The sequence below is a fragment of the Narcine bancroftii genome, chromosome 2 (genome assembly GCF_036971445.1).
Source record: "Narcine bancroftii isolate sNarBan1 chromosome 2, sNarBan1.hap1, whole genome shotgun sequence".
NCBI lineage: Eukaryota > Metazoa > Chordata > Chondrichthyes > Torpediniformes > Narcinidae > Narcine > Narcine bancroftii.
In genome coordinates, this window is record NC_091470.1 from 370,230,088 (window position 1) to 370,250,532 (window position 20,445).

Sequence of the window (20,445 nt, forward strand, 5' to 3'; positions counted from 1 at the left end):
AGGTGCGGGAAGGAAGAACGGGGAGGGGGGAGGAAGGGGCAGGGGAAGAAGCACAGATGAGAGGCCATAAGTGGCTGGGGGTGGGATGGTAGAAGCTGAGAGGTGATGTGGGAAGGAATAGATAGGAGAGGGAAGAGAAGGGGGGGCCTGGAGGAAAGGAGACAGAGGGATGGAGAAAGAGAGAGAGAGAGAGAGAGAGAGAGAGAGAGAGAGAGAGAGAGAGAGAGAGAGAGAGACAGACTCAGGGGTGGGGGGGAATAGGTTAACAGAAGCTGGAGAAGTCATCTGGTTGGAGAGTGTCCAGATGGAATATTTAGGAGCTGTTCCTCCAGTTTGTGGGTGGTCTCGGTTTGGCAGTGCACAAGGCCAAGTGTGGGAAAGGTGTGGCCACTAGGAGGTCCTCATTACGCACCAGGAAGAATGAAGGTGCTCAATGAAGCACTCCGCCATTCTGCGTCTAGTCTCTCCAATGTAGAGACCGCAGTGGGAGCACCGGCTGCAGTCGATGACCCCTGAAGTTTCACAGGTGAAATGTTGCTTCCCTTGGACTGTTTGGGGCCCTGAACGGTGGAGAAGGGAGGGGGTGTGGGCACAAGTGGAGCATCTCCTGTGGTAACAAAAGTTGGTGCCAAAGGGGATGATTGGTGGGAGTGAATGAATAGACAATGTACCTCGAGTTGAAGTTAAACTCTGAGAATGGTTAGTCCAGAGAGTGGAACGATTTAAATGTATTTGTCACATATTCAGAATCAGAATTTATTATTGTCCGGTCAAATTTATTGAAATCTGATTGTACAAGTAGAACCTGACAAAACAGCGTTCTCCGGTCCTCGGTGCAAAACACGCAGACACACAACCAGACACAAAACACATAAGGAGGACAAATATTCATATATACAAATAAATAAATGTTTCATGAATATGAGCATCTCGGGTGGTCAGTGTGATCAGTTCCTTTGGTCATTCAGCGTTCTCACTGCCCGTGGGAAGAAGCTGTTCTTCACCCTGGTGGGGCTGGCTCTGATCCTCCTGGATCTCTTTCATGAACATGTTGTGAAATTTGTTCTTTTACATAAGATTACCGTGTAAATATTGTGAGAAATTAATTTTAAAAATAAATAGTGCAAAAAAAAAGGGAGAAACTGAGGTGGTTTTCGTGATTCATTGTCCGTTCAGAAATCTTATGGCGTAGGGGAAGAAGCTATTTCTGTAATGGTGGATGGTCGTCTTCAGGCTCCTTTTCCCCATTGGTAGCAGAGTGAAGAGGGCATGGCCTGGGTAGTGGGGGTCTTTGAGTACAGAGGCTGCTTTCTTGAGATACCAGTACAGTGAGGAGGGTTCTTCAGTGAGCAGTCTATCAGGTTATCTCTAACATTCATACAGCTGTGTAAAGAGCACAGTTTAGAGTGTAGGATTGCAATGGAAAGGAAGATCAATTAGCACCAAGCGAGGGCAGATCGAGAGCATTGTGGTGGGGTTCATTCAGGAGCCTGATTGCTGCAGGGAAGAATCTGTTGGTGTGCGCTTTCATACTCTTGAACCTTCTCACCAATGGGAGTGTGTCTGGGGTATGTGATGGGTCCTTCAGTGTGTCGGCTGCCTTTCCCGGACAGTGGGAGATGTAGACGGTCCCTTGGAGGGGGAGGGGAGTTTGAGTGATGTTCTGAGCTGCGTCCACGACCTTCTGCAGCTTCTCTCGACTGTGGGCAGAGCAGCTCCTGTCCCACATTGCGACACACCTGGCACGTATGATTGCGGAGGCGCCTTTGTCGAAGATATTGAGGGACGGGACGAACATGCCGAACTTTCTCGGTCTTCGAAAATAGTCGAGGCGTTGCTGCGATTGCTTGGCCAGTGCATCAGCGTCCTTTGTCTCAGGTCAGGTCAGTGGAGGTCTTTCTTCCTGAGAACCTGAATAACCAACCAGCAGGAGACAGAGGCATGGACCAGGGCTTGTGCTGAAGGCCAGGCGGTGGACGTTTTCCACACACTGTTGTAAACTTCAGAAGGGCCTAATTTTAAAGTAAATAAATAATGATTGCTATAGCAGTGGTGCGAGTTTAACAGAGACATTCTGCTCATGAATAAGTTAATTTAATCAAAAAATAGTTTTGTCCCTGGTGGGATTGAGATGGAGAACAATTACTGGAGACAGAACAATGGAGCTCGAATGTGCAGCACTGCAGGGGAGGTGGTCACACTGCTACCCCAGAGAAAGCCTCAATAATGCCGTTATTTAATCAGCCCTCAGACACTCTCTGCATAATCGAGATCCTGCGGTGTGCTGCTACCCAAAGAGAAAAATCACCTTGGTGCAAAAATCGGCAGAATTGGTGGAGTGGGGAGCGCCGTCTCTGCAGATCGGTCCGCCCCACAGCTCAGGAAACAGGCCCTTTGGCCCCACTCACGCATGCTGACCCACCATTCCATTTGCCACGCTCATCCCAGATCTTTTCCGGTACTACAATTTGATTTTTTAAATTTGATTTGCAGCACGGTAGAATGTGACGTTGAGACTCGATGAGACACCGGTGAGGCCTCACCTGGAGAACTGGGTACAGTTTTGGGCGCCTTACTTGAGAAAACACATGCTGCCGTTGGAGAGGGTTCAGAGATTGATACCAAGGGTTAGCATAGGAGGAATGTTTCTCACCTCTCGGAGAACAGAAGAATGAGGCGGGGGGGGGGGGGGCTTCATAGAGGCATTTCTCATGTGAAAGGCATGGACAGAGTAGATGTGGCAAAGATGTTTCCCAGGACAACTTCAGGATATTAGGGCGTCCTTTCAAAACAGAAATGCGGAGAAATTTCTTGAGCCAGAGGGTTGCGTGTCTGTGGAACTTGTTGCCACGGTTGGCTGTGGAAGCGAGGTCATTGGGTGTGTTTGAGGCAGAGATTGACAGGTATTTGATCAATCAGGGCATCGAGGGTCACGGGGTAAAGTCCAGGAAGTAGGGCTGAGTGGGAGGAAGGATGATTAGAATGACAGAACAGACACGATGGACCAAAGGGCCTACTTCTACTCCTATATCTTGTGATTTTGTGAAACTGATTCCAGCCATTTTAACCCTGCTGCCCAAATACATCCTATTAACCTACAACCCCATATGTTTTGAAGGGCGGGAGGAAACCGGAGCCCCCAGGGAAAATCCCACGCAGGTCGCGGGGAGAACGTACGAACTCCTTACAGCCAGTGGCAGGATTCGAACCCTGGTCTCTGGTGTTGTAATAGGGTCGAGCTAACCGTGCCACCTTCATGCTTGCCCAAATATCCCCGCCTCTGGAAGCCCATCCCACCCGCCCACTCCCCCACTCCCCCACCCCGTGTGAAAAACTTGTCCCCTTTTTTACATCGTTCTCCGCTCTTCTGAACTCGACTCGAGCTTTTAGACTCCCCTGCCGGAGGACAAAGACCGTAACCATTCACCTATCCCCCTACCACCACCGTCAACCTCCTCTGCCCCTGGATTAAAAGTCCCGGCTGACACAACCTCTCCCTGTAAGTCAAGCCCAACACTCTTGGTGACATCCAGGTGAATCTTCTCTGCACCTCTCCAGCTTCGTGACAATTTCTGATAAATGTCATCAAGGTCGGGCACCTGCCTACCTTTTGTTCATACCTTGATGAAGGGCGCAAGCCTGAAACATTAGTTCTGTATCTTTATCTTTGCTACATGAAATATATTGCTGAGTTTCTCCAGTATTTTCTCCAGTTTTACTTCAACCATGGTGTCTGCAGACCATTGTGTTTTACTTTAAAACTTCTAGAAACTTTGGAATGCCTGCCCTCAGCAAAATAACAGACATAGGTTATTGAATGTATAGCGCAAGAACAGGCACTTTGACCCACAATGTCTACACTGAATTGGAGAATGGCAAATGTAGTCGCCTCGTTTAAAAAAGGTAGCAGGGACAATCCTGGAAATTATTGACCAACGAGTCTTACATCAGTGGTGTGCAAACTATTGGAGAGGATTCTTAAGAATAGGATCTATGAGCATTTGGTGAAGTCTAGTCTACTCAAGGATAGTCAGCGTGGCTTTGTGAAGGGAAGGTCGTGCCTCTCAAGTCTAATTGAGATTTTTGAGGAGGTAACAAAAGAGATTGATGAGGGTAGGGCAGTAGATGTGGTCTACATGGATTTTAATAAGAGAGACTCATCCAGAAAGTCATGAGGCCCGGGATCAGTGGAACCTTGGCTGTGTGAATAAAAAATTGGTTTGTAGGAAAAAAGCAGAGAGTAGTAGTGGAAGGAAAGTTTTCTACCTGGAGGTCAGTGACTAGTGGAGGGGCCGCAGAGATCTATTCTGGGACCCCTACTCTTTGTGATTTTTATAAATGACCTGGATGAAGAGGCGGAAGGATGGGTCAGTAAGTTTGCAGATGATACGAAGGTTGGAGGAATTGTGGATGGAGCTGAAGGTTACAAGAGGATATAGACAAGATGCAGAGTTGGGTGGAAAAGTGGCAGATGGAGTTCAATCAGGATAAGTGTGAGGTGATGCATTTTGGAAGGGCAAACCAGAAGGATGAGTACAGGATTAATGGTTGGTAACTTAAGAGTGTGGATGAACAGGGGGTCCAAATCCATACATTCCTCAAGGTCGTCGCACAGATTGATAGGATACTTAAGAAGGCCTATGGGATGCTGGGATTCATTAATAGGGGGATTGGATTCAGGAGTCGAGAGGTCCTGTTGTAACTCTACAAATCTCTGGTGAGACCACACTTAGAGTATTGTGTTCATTTCTGGTCACCCTTTTATAAGAAGGATGTGGAAGCTGTGGAGAGGGGGCAGAGGAGATTTACCAGGATGTTGCCTGGATTGGGAAACAAGTCTTATGAAGCAAGGTTAGCAGAGCTGGGACCTTTCACTTTGGAGCGTAAAAGGATGAGAAGAGACTTCATAGAGGTCCACAAGATTATGAGAGGCATAGACAAGGTGGACAGCCTGTTTCCCAGGGCAGGATCAGCAAACACCAAAGAACATCTGTGCAAAGTGAACGGAGGGAAGTTTAGGGGAGACATCAGGGATAAGTTGTGGGTGTCTTGGAAGGCCTTGATGGGGGGATGGTGGTGGAGGGTGAAACATTAGGGGCATTTAATAGACTCTCAGACAGGTACATGGATGGAAGAAAAATAGAAGGTTATGGGGTAAGGGGAGATTTAGTACTTTTTTTAGGAAGTCAGTACAATATCAAGGGCATGTTCTGAGCTGTAATGTTCTATGTTCTATGAATGTTTACATTTAATTTAATGGTAGCTGTTAGCGCAACACCTTTACAGTACCAGTGATTGCGATCTGGGTTCGAATCCCGCGCTGTCTGTAAGCAGTTTGTATGCTCTCCCCGTGTCTGTGTGGGTTTTCTCCGGGGGTTCTGGTTTCCTCCCACCATTTGAAACGTACTGGGGGTGTAAGTTAATTAGGTGTAAATTGGACGGCACGGACTCGTGGGCCAAAAGGGCCTGTTACCATGCTATACGTCTAAATTTATTAAAAATTAATTTGTAAATTTAGACGTACAGCACGGTAACAGGCCCTTCCGGCCCACAAGCCCTTGCCGCCCAATTAACCTACAAACCCTGATACATTTTGAACAGTGGGAGGAAACCAGAGCCCCCGGAGGAAATTCATGCAGCCATGGGGAGAACGTTACAAACTCCTTACAGACAGCGCCGGATTCGAAGCTGGGTTTTATACTGAACACATCTGAACACAGCACAAAAAGAAATCTGCCAAAGGAACTCAGCGGCTCAAGCCGCATTTGACAATGAGACTGTCTGCCCCGCCATTCCATCATGAGCTGGTCCATTCTCCCACTCAGCCCACTCCCTTATCTTCTCCCCATAACCTTTGATACCCTGACTATTCAGATCCCTATCAATCTCTGCCTTAAATACGCGTGACCTGGCCTCCACAGCCGCCCGTGGTGGCAAATTCCACAGGTTCACCCCTCTCTGGCTGAAGAAATTCCTCAGCATCTCTGTTTTAAATGGGCTCCCTCGTCTCCCCTACCAGTGGAAACAACTCTGCCATGTCTACTCTGTCCAGGCCTTTCAACATTCAAAATGGTTTGATGAGGTCCCCCCTCATTCTTCTGAACTCAAAGGAGTCCAGTCCAAGAGCCGTCAAATGTTCCTCATTTGCTAATGCCTTCATTCCAGGAATTATTCTTATGAATCTTCTCTGAACCCTCCCCAATGCCAGCACAACCTTCCTTAAATAAGGAGCCCAAAAGTGTACACTGTGCTCCACATGAGGCCTCACCAGTGCATTATCCTTGCTCTTGTATCCTATTTCTCTAGATGTAAATCCCAACATTGCATTCGGCTTCTTCACCACCGACTCAACCTGGACATTAACGTTTAGGATATCCTGTACCAGGACTCCCAAGTCCCTTTGCAACTCCAAATTTTGAATTATCTCCCCATCCAAATAATAATCTGACCTTTTCTTCCTTCTATCAAAGTGCACGACCGTACTCTGTCCGACTTTGTAGTTCATTTGCTGCTTCTCTGCCCATTTTCCTCATCTGTCCAGGTCTCTCTGCAGCCTCTCCATTTTCTCCCCTCTACCTGCCCCTGTATCTGCAAACTTTGCCACAAAGCCATTTATTCCACAATCCAAATCATTAACATAAAATGTAAAATGAGGTGGCCCCAACACTGATTGCTGTGAAACACTGTTAATTACTGGTAGCCAACCAGAATAGATCCCTTTATTCCCGCTCTGTTTCCCGCCAATCAGCCAATGCTCTACTCACGCTAGTATCCCTCCTGTAATTCCACGGGCTCTCATCTTCTGAAGCAGCCTCATGTGTGACACCCTGTCAACGGCCTTTTGAAAGGGAGGAGAAAGACTGGTTGGCATTTTGGGTTGGAACCCTTTATCGAGACTGAGGTTCTTTTACTCCTACAATGCTGGAGAAACTCAGCCAGTCAAACTGTGTTCCTTTATACAGCAAACATTTCGGGCTTGAGCCCTTCGTCAAGGTGTGAGCAAAATGTCGGCAGGCGCTTGAATGAAATGGAGGGGCAGGGGGAGGAGCACGGTCCCACTGGCAGGAGGTAATAGGTGGAGAAGGAAGGGAGGGCACACCAGCAAACAGGGGGAGGGGGAATGGCTCTGTGAATGGAGAGGGAAGGGGGTGAAGAGCATAGGAAAGGAGACAGAGGGGAGTGGGCCAGCAGAAACTGGAGAAGTCAATGTTAATGCCATCCGGTTGGAGAGGGCCCAGACAGAACATTAGCTGTTGCCCCTCCAATTTGTGGGTGGCCCTTGGTTTGGCACCGCATGATGCCGTGGACAGACATGTCGGTGTGGGAGTGGGGCGCAGAATTGAAATGGCAGGCCACTGGGAAATCCCTGTCCCTGATGCGGACAGAGTGCAGGTGATCTCCCAGTCTGTGCCCAGTCTCTCCGACCTGCAGCCATTGTGTCCCCACTACACAGCATTCCCGACAGGGTCTCACCCACACACTGCATACCTGAAGATTCACCTTCCTACTATTCAGTTCCATGTCCTTGAGCAATGAAAGATAACATCCATTCCACATGAAAACTGTCCATTTCCCTCCACGGATGCTGCCTGTCCCATTGAGAATTTATTTTTTTGATGCTCCAGCTTCCAGAATCTGCAGCCTCTTGGAACTTTCTGCTTTAATATTTTACTTCAAACACGGTCAAAGCCAATTCCAGCTGTTTATACCCGTGCCACCCAATTACACCCAACTAACCTACAGTCTCGTACATTTTGAGTGGTGGGAGGAAACCGGAGCACCCGGAGGAAACCCACGCAGACAGGGGGAGAACCTATAAACTCCTTACAGTCAGAGCAGGATTCAAACCTGGGTCGCTGGCTCTGTAATAACACTAGGCTTGGGTGGAGATTTCCATTTGATTTCATCTCTCTCTGGATTGGCCAACACTTCCCTAACTCTAGATGCCCCAGCCAGAGGAACCAAGGAGGAATTAAATCTAACATCTCTACATTTGCTGAGTGACAATGGGAGCTGTGAGGAAGATTTCAAAAGGCTGCAGTGTGATCAGGACAGATTAGCAGAGTGGGGAACTGTGCGGCAGATACAGTCTAATGTAATCCTCCATTTTAGAAAATAGCACATTACCAAACAGAACAGGCCCTTCAGCCCACACTGGCCTATATAGCTTCTTCCCTATTCCACCACAATCTAACCCAGTAGTTCTCAACCTTTTTTTCCACTCACATTCACTGCCACCATAACTAATCCCTTACTAACCACTCTATGCCATAGATCCTCGTGTGGTTAGTAAGGGATTACTTAAGGTGGTGTGTGAGTGGAAAGAAAAGGATAAAAACCACTGATCTAACCCTTTCCTCCCTCACACCCATAACCCTCCATCTTTCTTGCATGCATGTGCCTGTCTAAGAGTCTTTTATATGTCCACCACCTCCCCGGCAATGCATTCCAGGCACCCCACCCCTCTCTGGGTAAAAAAAACCCTAAGCCTCCCCTAAACCTTCCTCCCCTCACCTTAAACAATGTCTTCTGGTGTTTTCTGCTGTTGCTGTGGGTAAAAGGTGGCAATAGCAGGAAGACAGATCATTATTTGAATGGTGACAAATTAGGAAAAGGGGAGGTGCATCGAGACCTTGGGTGGGGAGGGGGTCATGGAGCATCAGTCGGTCAAGGTTGGAACGAAGGTCCAGCAGGCAGTGAAGAACATGAATGGCACCTTGGTCTTTATTGTCCAAGGTTTTGAAGAGTCTCAGTGCAGTTATACGGGGCCTGTGTGAGTCCTCTCCTTGAGCATGGTGTGCAGTTTTGGTCTCTACATCTGAGGAAGGGCATTCTTGCAAATGAGGGGGTGCAACGAAGTTTCACCAGGCTGACCCCTGGGACAGCAGTACTGGTGGATGAAGAAAGATGGGATAGACCAGTGTTACACTCATCAGAATGTGAAGAATAACATCGAACGTACAGGCCCTTCGGCCCACAATGTTTTGCTGACCTTTAGACCTGCCTCCCCCATCACCCTCCACTTTAAATTCCTCCATATACTCATCTAGACGTCTCTTGAATTTCCCCAATATACCTGCCTCCACCACAGACCCAGCTCGTGCATTCCACGCACCAACCCCTCTCTGGGTTTAAAAAGCCTGCCTCTAATATCTCCCTGGAACTTCCCACCCGTGACCTTAAAGCCATGCCCTCTAGTATTAAGTAGTATTGCCCTGGGAAGGAGTTGCTGGCCATCCCCTCTATCTATTCCTCTTAATACCTTGTCCAACGTGTCCCCACTCGTCCTCCTTCTCTCCAAAGAGTAAAGCCCGAGTTCCCTTAATCTCTGCTCATAAAGGACACTCTCAAAACCAGGTAGCATCCTGGTGAATCTCCTCTGCCCCCTTTCCAACACTTCCATGTCTTTCCTATAATGAGGCGCCCAGAACTGGACACGGTAATCCAAGTGTAGTCTGACAGAGTTTTACAGAGCTGCATCATTACCTTGCGGCTCTTCACCTCGGTTCCCTCAACTCCTGAAAGCTAACGCTTTCTTAACAACCCTGTCTACCGTGAGGCAACGTTCAGGGATCTGTGGACATGGACCCCCAGATCCCTCTCCTCTACCACACGACCAAGAACCCTGCCATTAGCTTTGTATTCTGCCTTGGAGTTTGTCCTTCCAAAGTGACCGCCTCACACTTCTCCAGATTGAACTCCATCTGCCACTTCTCAGCCCAGCTCTGCATCCTAATCGATGTCCCTCTGCAAACTTTCTACAAAATAATTAGAGTATCTCAGTGAGACACATAAACCTGACAGGACCAGACGGGTTAGATGCAGGAAGAATGTTCCTGATGTTGGGGAAGTCCAGAACAAAGGGTCACAGTCCAAGGAGAAGGGGGAAAGCATTTAGAACAGATGAGGAGAAACATCTTCACTCAGAGAGTTGTGAATCTGCGGAACTCCCGGCCACAGAAAGTTGCAGGTTTGTTAGATATATTGAGAAGGGAAGAAAAACACAAAAGACTGTAGACACCATGGTTGTCTGGAAGAAACTCAGCAGGTCAAACAGTGTCCTTTATGTAGCAAAGATAAGGATACAGAACCCACGTTTCAGACCTTCATCAAGTTATGGACAAAATGTGGGCAGGCGCTCAAACAAAATGGTGGAGGAGTAGGGGCAGGAAGAGAGTTGGATGTGCTTCTTATGGCTATAGGGATCAAGGTGGGGTGGCGAGAATGGAGGAATAGGGACCTGAGGACAGATGATCAGCCATGATGGTGTTGAATGGAGGAGCTCGCAAGGGGCTGAATGGCCTTCTGCTCCAGTATTCTATGAGCCGATGATCATCTACCCTCGAAGAATCGTATCCGTTTCAGCAGCGTTGTTGAGCAGTGTTGAAATACTTCCCAGCGAATGTGTTCGCTCTGACCTCTCACACAGAGCGGAGAGGGTTTGGGGCTCTGGAAATCCCAGAGTTCTTGCTAGTCACCCACGTCTCCGCAAAGCTGCTGCAGGCAGCAGACCTTCTTCCTCACCTAAAGCTCATTAAAAGAATGCCCATTAAAACGCCGCCACATAATGAGGCCCACACAAAAGGAATGTGTGACTATTTTCGTTAAGTGAGGACTAGATCAGAAATCATCTGCAGGGACGTTTCTCTGGTGAAACAAGAGACCGGCCCAAAGCACTGAATGTTATTGTTGCAGGGCACAGTGGCTAGGGGAATCTGTGCGGCGGAGAATCGAACTCTCTTCATGACTAACGCAGCAGATGAGCCGAGTTTAATTAGAGGGAATTAGAATTGAAAATGATACTTCCCGGGCTCATTGCTGATGGTTCAAGGCAGGAGAATGTTACCATCACCGGTGATCACACGGGAGTAGGGACAGGGGAGACGCTTCAGTCCCTCCAGCCACTTCTGCCAGACGTGGAGATCGTGGCTGCTCGGCGACCATGGGTCGGCTGCTCTCACGTCCGTCAGCCTGGGATTAACAAGGAGCTGCTGTTGGATAAATGGAATCCCAGCGTCTCCCATCTCAGACCACTCCTGAAACCCAGCTCCTTTCCTGCTGCCTCAATGCCCTGATCAGCAGATCGTCTCTCACCCTGTTATCCTGTCCCTCTCACACTTTTTTAAAAACCTGCATATAAATATCTATTTCCCCCACCATCTCCCTCTCAGCTTCTTGTCATTCTGTCTGCCTCTCTCTGTCTCTCTGTGTGATTCTTGCTCTCTCTTTCCCTCTCTCCATGAGACAGAATTAGGCCATTTGTCCCATCGAGTCTGCTCTATAATTCATAGCTGTACAGTGTGGGAACAGGCCTTTCAGACTGACCAAAATGTCCCACCCACAAGACTCGAGTCACGGCTGATGTGCTTTTCCTCTCAACTCCATTCTCCTGCCTTCTCCCCATAACTTTTGACTCCCTTACTAATCCAGAACGTATCAGCCATCCCTTTTAAATCTACCCAATGACTTGGCGTCCACGTCCACACAAGTTGGTTAAGTTGGTACCGTTTTATAGAGCGGCAATATTACCTCACGGTCCCCCCGACTGATGAAGGCCAACACACCACACACATTCCTAACCACCTTATCAACCTGAGGGGTCCAAGTTCTGTTGATCTGCATTGCAAGAGGATTTGAATATAGAAATAGTCTTACTGCAATTAATTAACGCCTTGGTAAGACTATGATGGAGTATTGGGTGCAGTTTTAGTGTCCTTCCTGCGAGGAGGACGCACTTTTGACAAAATAAGTGCAGCAATACTTCGCCAGATTGTTTCCAGGGATGTCTGCAGCAAGATGGCATAGACTGGGACTGAGTTCTAATCTAGAGCGACAACCAATCTGCTGGAGGAGTTCAGTGAATCGAGTAGCATCAGTGGGAGAAAAAGAATGGTTGACATTTCTGGCTGGATCGCTCCTGCATTCTGTTGAGTTTAGAAGACTGAGAGATATTCTGACTGGTAATGTCATCTGAGGTCATACTACACAGAACATTATGGCCCACGATGGGGTGCCAGCCTACTCAAAAACCTAAGCCCTCCCTACCTCATAGCCCTCTATTTTTCTTTCATCCATGTGCCTGTCAAAGAGTCTTTTCAATCCCCCTATTGTTCCAGCCTCTACCACCACCCCTGGCAATATACCCAGGCACCCACAACTCTCAGTGTAAAAAGAATAACCCCTGACCATTCCCTTAAACTTTCCTTCCCACCCCATGTACTCATGTCTTCTAGTGTTTGCTACTCTCGCCCCAGGAAAAAGGTGATGGCTGTCCACCCTATATGTGCCTCTCAGAAATCTTGTAGACCTCTGTTAGGTCCCTTCTCATTCTTCTACTCTCCAAAGAGAAAAGTCCCAGCTCTGCCAGAATTGTCTAATAAGACTTATTCTCCGATCCAGGCAACATCCTGGTAAATCTTCTCCGCACTCTTTCAATAGCTTCCACATCTTTCCTGTAATGAGGTGACCAGAACTAAATGCAATACTCAAAGTGTGGTCTCACCAGAGATTTGTAGAGCTGCAACATGACCTCACGACTCTTGAACTCAATGCCCTGACTAATGAAGCCCAACATGCCACATGCCATAAGTGTTCTGAACTACCCTATCAACCTTGCACGCCAACCTTGAGAGAGCTAACCATTTGGACCCCGAGGTCCCTCTGTTCTTCCACACTGTTAAGAACGATGTACTCTGCCTTCAAGTTTTACACCAAGCTTCCTTTAATTAACCCTGTGGGTGTTGATGGGATGAAGGGGAAAATATGCATGTTGTCCTATGCAGAGGGACAGAGAGGCAGGTACATAGAGAGGGGGAGAGAGATAGAGAGAGATGTGGAGGGACAGAGAGAGGCAGGTACAGAGAGAATAAGAGAGAGAGGGATCTGTCCACACTACTTCTGCAGATGACATGAAGGTTGGAGGAGTTGCAGATAGAGTAGAAGGTTGTCATCAGTTAGAACAGGACGCAGAGTTGGGCAGAGAAGTGGCAGATGGAGTTCATTCCGGATAAGTGAAAAGTGATGCAATTTGGAAGGTTGAACTGGTTGCTGGCAGGTGCCACAAAGGGATCTTGGGTTCCATGTCCATAGATACGTCAAGGTGGTGAAGAAGGTGTATGGTGTCCTGGCTTTCATTGGTTCAGGAGTCATGAGGTGATGCTGCAGTTCTAGAAATCTCTGGTTCGACAACACGTGGAATATTGTGTTCAGTTCAGGTCACCTCATTGCAAGAAGGATGTGGATGCTTTAGAGAGGGTGCAGAGGAGATTTACCCAGATGTTGTCTGATTGGAAGGAAGGAAGACAGAGCTGGGGCTTTTCTCTTTGAAGCGAAGAAAGATGGGAGGTGACTTAATAGAGGCCTACAAGATTATGATGGGCTTAGATAGGGTGGGCAGCCAGCACCTTTACCTGGGGTGACAGTAGCAAATACCAGAGAAAGCTGCACAAGGTGAGGGGAGGAAACTTTAGAGGAGATATCGGGGATAGGATTTTTACACAGAGAATGGTGGATGCTGGAATCCATTACCAGTGTGGTGATAGAGGTTGGAATAATAGGGGACACTTAAAAGGCACTTGGGATGTAAGAAAAATAGAAAGTTATGGGTGAGGGGGAAGTGTTAGGTTTGAAGGATTAGGTTTACGTCGGTCAGAACAACATCGTTAGCCGAAGGGCTTGTACTGTACCAGAATGTTCCAGCAATGATTCCACTGATGAGGAGGCCAGCCTGTAAGGAGAGATTGGGTCTTCTGGGGCTATACTCACTGGAATTTATAAGAAATAGAGGCGATTGTATATAATTATGAAAGTCATGGATAAGATTGAGATAAGCATGTTGTTTCCACTGGTAGTTGAGGCTAGGACTTGGGGACAGGGCCTCAAGATCCAGGGGAGGTGATTTAGGACGGAGATGAGGAGGAACTGCTTTTCCCAGAGGGTAGTGAATCTGTGGAATTCACTGCCCGTTGAAGCAGTGGAGGTGACAAGGTTGGACAGATTTTTACATAGATGGGGAATTAAGGATAAGGGAAAAGGCAGGAGGGTGGAGATGAGCCTCTCATCAGATCAGCCATGATCTTGTTGAATGGCGGAGCAGGATCGACAGGCCGGATGGCCGACTCTGCTCCTTGTTCTGATGTATGTAACCACTGAAACATCACTAATTGCTACTGTGAAGATTTATTTATATCCTTTTATATTTGCTATCTCATGGTGCCTTGTAGTTAACGTTATTGTAGTTGGTGTGTCTTATGTTCAAAGTTCAGAGATCAGGTTTATTGTCAGAGTACATACATGACATCACATGCAACTCCGAGATCCTCTTTCCTGCGGGTCCGGCAGGATTTCGCTGTTGATCGGTTTTACTGCAGCAAGCAAGAATTTAAAGGGTGCTTCTGTATATATCGTTTTGAAGTTGAAGACAATAAACTCTCCCGTGCTCTCCAGGTGAGAGAGGGTTTTATGAGACTTTTTTTAAACACAGAGGGTTTCCAGGGGTAGTCTTTGATGAACGGTTCCAACCAGAAATCATCAATCATTCTTTTAAAATCACACTGAGGATTATCTGAAATATGTCAGAAAGTGGGCAGAGAGGCGCCCGGCACTTGGGGGAGGCAACCAAGGGACCAGCACTTGGGGAGGCGGCCGAGGGACCGGCGCTTGGGGGAGGCAGTTGGCGGTTGGGGGAGGTGGCCAAGGGACCGGCGCTTGGGGGAGGCGGCCGAGGGACCGGCGCTTTGGGGAGGCAGTCGAGGGATCGCCGCTTGTGGGAGGAGGTCGGCACTTGGGGGAGGCGGCTGGGCGGCCAGCGCTTGCGGGAGGCAGCTGAGGGACAGCACTTGGGGGAGACGGCTGGGCGACTGGAAGGGGGTGGGGTTGGATATGACAGCGCAATTCGGGTGGGCTTTCTGAAATCCAGAGAAATCCGAAATTCAGACCACAATCTCCCCTAAGGATTCCCGATAAAGGATCGTGTACCTGTATAGAGTGTAGTTCTGGTCGCCTAACTACAGGAAAGGTATCATTAAGATTAAAAGAGTGTAGAGAAGATTTACTAGGAGTTGAGTTACAGGGAAAAGTTAAACAGGTTAGGATTTTACTCCTTGAAGCATGGAAGAATGAGGGGAGATTTGACAGAGGTTTACAAAATTATGAGGGGTATAGACAGAGTGGATGTGAGTCGGCTCTTTCCTCTGAAGTTAGAAGAGATAAATACAAGAGGACATGGCTTTAGAGTGAGAGGGGAACGGTTTAGGGGGAACATTAGGGGGGAATTCTTCGCTCAGAGAGTGGTGGGAGTGTGGAATGAGCTGTCATCTGACGTGGTAAATGTGGGCTCACACAAGTTTAAGAATAAATTGGATAGCTACATGGATGGGAGAGATTTGGAGGGTTATGGAATGGGTGCAGGTCAGTGGGGCTAGTGGAATGATGTCTCAGTACAGACTACAAGGATTGAATGGCTTTTTTTGTGCTATAGTGTTCTATGGTTCTATAGGGCACAACTTCAGGATTGAAGGGGGTCCGCTTAGAGCAGAGATGCGGAGGAATTTCTTCAGTCAGAGGGTGGTAAATCTGTGAAATTTATTTCCACCGGCGGTGTGGTGGTCGGGTCATTGGGGGTATTTAAGGCAGAGATTGATTAGCCAGGGCATCATAGGTTATGGGGAGAAGGCCGGGCAGTGGGGCTGAGAGGGAATGTGGATCAGCTCCTGATTGAATGGCAGGGCAGACTCGATGGGCTGAATGGCCTATTTCTGCTCCTATATCTTGTGATGATGGGAGTAGATTTAAGATGATGAGGAGGAATGGTTGATATTGTGCTGTTACAGCGCCAGTGACCTGGGTTCCAATCCGGCGCTGTCCTCCCCCCCCCCCCCCCCCCCTCCCCCCCCGATTTGTGTGAGTTTTCCCCCAGTGCTCCAGTTTCCTCGCACCATCCAAAACGTACGGGGTTGTAGGTTATTTTGGGTGTAATTGGGCGGCACGAGTTAAATGTCTGGAATCGGCTTCTACCGTGCTGTGAATAAAATTTAAAATGTAACTGCTTCTCCCAGAGGGTAGTGAATCTATGGAAATCTCTGCCCAATGAATTGGCTGCCTCATTGAATATATTAAGGCACAGATAGATTTTTATCACAGTAGGGAAATTCAGGGTGATGAGGAAAAGGCTTTACAGTGCCAGCGATGGGGAATGGGGTTCGAATCCCGTGTTGTCTATAAGAAGTTTGTACCTTCTCCCTGTCTCTGATGGATTTTCCCCATGGAGGCTCCAGTTTCCTCCCACCGTTCAAAACATACCAGGGCTGTATTTAATTGGGTGTAAATTGGGCGGCATGGGCTCATAGGGTGAAATGGCCTGTTACCGTGCGGTACTTCTAAATTTAAAATTGAAATTTGAAAGGAGCTGAGTCCACAATAATGATCTTATTCACTATCCAATGGGACTAGCCCAGAATGCCTACTTGGTCAGTATGGGAAAGTTGGGCTGAATGGCCTGTTTCATGCTGTACGACTGCACGACTGGCTGTCCTTGGAGATGGAGGTGGGCTCGCTCCATACAAACATAGCCTTGAGCTTACACCAGCCAGGAAAGATGAGATGCATCGATAAACGCGAACGTAAGCCTCAAGCATGTGTTCGATGTTAATTGTTGCCTGACAACCCTCTCTGACACAGGAAAATTGCAATTAGTGGTGTCTAGACTCAGGCTACATTTAAAGAAATGTCTTGGCAAAGACTCATTGAGACAAGTTCCAGGTCTGAGCAGTGAAAGCATACAGGGCTGGGACAGGGGCAGGAAAGGGAACTGTACATTCTTGTAGCACTCAACAGCATCCACGATCCACCAAACACCAGGTCATTTTGAACCCTGTCCTTTAGCAGGAAAGATAACAAGTTTAAGGTCAGTGGCCATGCAGCACACAAACGTGCTGGAGAAACTCAGCAGGTCACGTAGCATCCACAGGTCGGCAAATCGGGCCTGGGCCCCTTCGTCAGGAGCATGGAAAATCAGGCAGACGCCGGAATGAAAAGATGGGGGTACGGAAGGGCAGGGAGTACAGGCTGACAGGGTACGTGGTTACAGGCGCAGCACACAAGTGTGCTGGAGAAACTCAGCAGGTCACACAGCATCCATGGAATCCCTGCGGTGAGTGCAACTCCATTCCAGCGCCAGCGATCGGGACCGGGGTTCAGATCCCACGCTGTCTGTAAAGAGTTTGTACATTCTCCCCGTGTCTGCATGGGTTTTTCCCGTGGGCTCTGGTTTCCTCCCACCGTAGGATAATTGGGCAGCGCGGACTCGTGCGCCAGAAGGGTCTGTTACCATGTGGTACCTCCAAGGGTAACCAACGTTTCGGATCTTGACCCTATGTCAAGGTGCGAGAGAATAAAAAGTTGGGGGGGAGATGCAGAGGAGGAAGGGGAAGAGCACAGGCTAACAGGTAAGAGGTCATCAGAGGATACAAGTGGGGGGGCAGAAGAAAAAAGTGATGGGGGAGAGGGCAAAGCGCTAAGAAGGATAGCTCCCTGACTGGAAGGGAAGGGGGTGGGGAGCTGGAGGAAAGGAGGCGGGGGGTGAGGGTGGAGTGAGACCAAGGAAAGGGTGTTAACAGCGAGTCTGGTTGGAGACCGCCAAGATGAAATATCAAGTGCTGTTCCAACCTAGCTGTGCGTGAGGCCATGGACGGACATGTTAGTGTGGGAATTGGGTGTAGAATTGATGTGGCTGACCTCTGGGAGGGCTTGTTGCAGCGGACAGAGCAAAGGTGCCCAACCAGCTCTCCTAGATAGCAATAAGGCCAGTTCTTCGAGGGCAAAATATTAGCTTGAACACTTCTGAGAAAATGGTGCCATTGGGTTTTATAAATTCAACCTGGGATGCAATGCCCTTGTGTATCCCACCCTGCCATGAGGACCAGGCTTTCATTTCACGCGTTGTGAATGGGAATCGAACTGACTCAGGATGAGAAGTGGTTTGAGCAAGGCAGGAAGGACACAAACCATCAAGCAGATCACAGAGCTACAGTAGTGGGCAGTATGGTTAGTGTAGTGGTTAGCACAAGGCTGGTCCAGCGATCCCGGTTCGAATCCGCCACTGTCTATAAGGTGTTTGTACGTTCTCCCCGTGTCTGCGTGGGTTTCCTCCCACCCTCCAAAACGCACGGGTCGTAATTGGGCGGCACAGGTCAGAAGGGCCTGTTGCCGTGATGTATGTCTAAATTTAAAAGCAATAATCTGTGTTTTGAGTCAGAACCCTTTTAAAAAGATCTCCTACAACATTATGAGGGGCATCGATAGGGTGGACAGCCAGCACGTTTTTCCCGGGGCAGGAGTAGAAAACACCAGAGGACATCTGGACAAGATGAAGGGAAGGCGTCAGGGGTAAAGTTTTTACATAGGGAGTGGTGGGTGCCTGGAATGCATTGCTTGGTGGAGCCTGGCATAATAGGGAGATTTAAAAGATTCTTAGACAGGCGCGTGAATGTATGAAAACTGGAGGGTTATGGGTGCGAGGGAGGGAAGGGTTAGATTGTTGAGTAGGTTTATATTGGATAGCAGAATATTGTGGGCTGACGGGCATGTACTGTGCTGGAATGTTCTATGTTCCAAGAGTAGAGGGGAGATGGTGACCATAAGGAGGGCCGGGTGGGAGGGGTTGGATTGGGGCCTGTTGGGAGTGGTGGATTGAGGAGGGGGGGAAGGAGATGGGGAGGATGAGAGGAGGAGTTGGGTGATAGAGGCAGTTTATTGGCCAGTGCCAGAAAAAGGGAGAGGGGTGGGAAAGAGAATAAAAAAGGAGGTCAAGTGGAAGATGGGTCGTGAGAGGGGAAGCAGTGATGAGGAGATGAGTCATAGGAGGGGGCATGATGGGAAGGTGGGTTGAGGACGTGGAGGTGGGTAACAGGGGAGGGGGGTGATGAGAAGGTGGGTTATAGGGAGAGGGTGAGATGTGGAGGTGGGTTGTAGGGGAAGGGGTGATGAGAAGGTGGGTTATAGGGGAGGGGGATGATGTGGAGGTGGGATATAGGGGAGGAGGTGATGTGGAGGTGGGTTATAGGGGAGGAGGTGATGTGGAGGTGGGTTATAGGGGAGGGGGAATGATGTGGAGGTGGGATATAGGGGAGGAGGTGATGTGGAGGTGGGTTATAGGGGAGGAGGTGATGTGGAGGTGGGTTATAGGGGAGGAGGTGATGTGGAGGCGGGTTATAGGGGAGGGGGATGATGTGGAGGTGGGATATAGGGGAGGAGGTGATGTGGAGGTGGGATATAGGGGAGGAGGTGATGTGGAGGTGGGTTATAGGGAGAGGGGGTGATGTGGAGGTGGGTTAGGGGGAGGGGGTGATGTGGAGATGGGTTACGGGGGAGGGGGAATGCGAAGGTGGGACATGGGGGATTGATAATAAGAATATTGCTTAGAGAGGGGAGGGGGAGGGAGGGAGGGGAACAGTTCAAATCTACCTCTGTCTGTAAGGAGTTTGTACTTTCTTCCCCTGACGCGTGGGTTCCTCCAGCTGTTCCGGTTCCCCCCACCACCACATCCCAAAGATGTACAGAGATTACTTGGTGTATCTGGGTGGCGTGAGCCCTTGAGATGGTAGGGGCTTTTACTATGGTGTATCTCCACATTTAAATTAGTGTGGAAGGTCACGTGCGCAGAACCAGAGAGGGAGGAGGGTGAAAAGGGCCGGGGATGAGTGGGAAGGGGGACAAAATTGGGAAAAAACAGAATTGGCTCAAAACAAGAGAGAATTTAGAAAAATTTATGTTCATACCTTCAGCCAGAGGGAGGTGAATGTGTGGGATTTGTTGCCACAGGTGGTTGTGGAGGCCGGGTCATTGGGTGTATTTAAGGCAGAGATTGATGGGTTCTTGATGAGCCAGGGCAGCAGAGGTTATGGGGAGAAGGCCGGGCAGTGGGACTGAATGGGGAAATGGATCAGCTCATGATTGAACGGTGGGGCAGACTCAATGGGCTGAATGGCCTCTTTCTTCTCCTTTGTCTTATGGACTTGCAGGGCTGTAGTCTGTTCAGGCGGAATGTGAGGTGTTTCTCTGGTTTATATCTCATGTGGGATGATTGAACCCACTCAAATTCCATCATGCCCTTCTCCCTCCTCTTTTTATCTGCACAGAACATAGACTATTCAAGCAAAGTACAGGCTTTTTGTCCCACAATGTTGTGCCGACCCATATATAACTATATAAAAAAAAAACTAAATCCTCCCTACCTCATAACCCTCTATTTTTCTTTCATCCATGTTCCTGTCTAAGAGTCTATCAAATGCCCCTATTGTTCCAGCCACCAACCCTGGCAAGGCATTTCAGGCTCCCACAACTGCCCTCTACCCAGTCCTGAACCTATGGACTCCCCATTAGCCAGGCCTGCACGCCTCATTATACATTATTATTCACCTCCCACCCCCTGCAAAGCATTCAAAGCAC

At 48.6% G+C, this 20,445-nt stretch overlaps 1 protein-coding gene across 2 annotated transcripts in view; it reads left to right on the forward strand.

Moving 5' to 3' along the window:
• The window catches only part of LOC138755856 (zinc finger protein 521-like), a 421,662-nt gene that overhangs the window by 341,420 nt on the left and 59,797 nt on the right, over nucleotides 1-20,445 (forward strand). The gene's annotated exons all lie outside the window — the stretch shown is intronic.